The 838-nt window shown below is 42.1% G+C and overlaps 1 non-coding gene across 1 annotated transcript; it reads right to left on the bottom strand.

Annotated features, from left to right (window-relative positions):
- Positions 1 to 505: 505 nt before the first annotated feature.
- Positions 506 to 578, bottom strand: Trnaa-agc. The gene has a single exon. It is a non-coding gene; the product is annotated as a tRNA-Ala (tRNA).
- Between the last annotated feature and the right edge of the window lie 260 nt (positions 579 to 838).

The following is an 838-nucleotide window of genomic DNA, read 5'->3' as shown; positions in this document are numbered from 1 at the left end:
CGGTCAAGGGCCCACGGAGGTGTGGAGTCTGGAAGTCAAGCCAGCTGGGGTGAGCCATGTGACCTGGGGTGACTTGCACAACCTAAGCATTGACGAACTTCTCATTCATGTGTGGCCCAGTGAACAGAGACCCTGTGCCCACACTGGAGTAGAGATTTATGTGCTTGAGGACTTTAACAGGACCCATCACCACTGGATAATCAAAATTGTCCCTTGACAGTTGTTGTAGGCAGTCAGCTGTTTGAATACACAATATTATTAGGTGTTAGTTTCACAAGGAGCAGGTCATAGCCCCATTAATTGGAATGATATACAGTGATCCTTGGTATCCCTGGAGGATTGGTTCCAGGACTCCCCACAGATAGCAAATTTCATACGTACTCAAGTCCTTTATATCGAATGGCATGGTATTTGCATATAACCTACCTTCTGCATACTTTACTTATTTTTTAAATATTTATTTTTAGTTGTAGTTGGACACAATACCTTTATTTTATTTATTTTTATGTGGTGCTGAGGATCGAACCCAGGGCCTCGCACTTGCTAGGCGAGCGCTCTACCACTGAGCCACAACCCCAGCTCCATCCTGCATATTTTAAATCGACTCTAGATTATGTGTAGTACCTAATACACTGTAAGTGCTAGGTAAATGATTATTATTCCGTATTGTTTAGAGAATAAAGCTAAGAAAAAAATGTGTGTGCCTGTTCAATACTGACCCATTGTTTTTTCAAATATTTTTGATCCACAGTTGGTTGAGTCCATGGATGCATAATTCACAAATGTGGAGGAAAAACGGTGTTTCCTAGCGTGAGATGGTGCTGGGTCATCAAGATGA

This window comes from Marmota marmota, unplaced genomic scaffold (genome assembly GCF_001458135.2).
Source record: "Marmota marmota marmota unplaced genomic scaffold, marMar, whole genome shotgun sequence".
NCBI lineage: Eukaryota > Metazoa > Chordata > Mammalia > Rodentia > Sciuridae > Marmota > Marmota marmota.
Note: the sequence above shows the minus strand (reverse complement) of the source record. Positions and strands in the feature narration are given on the sequence as shown.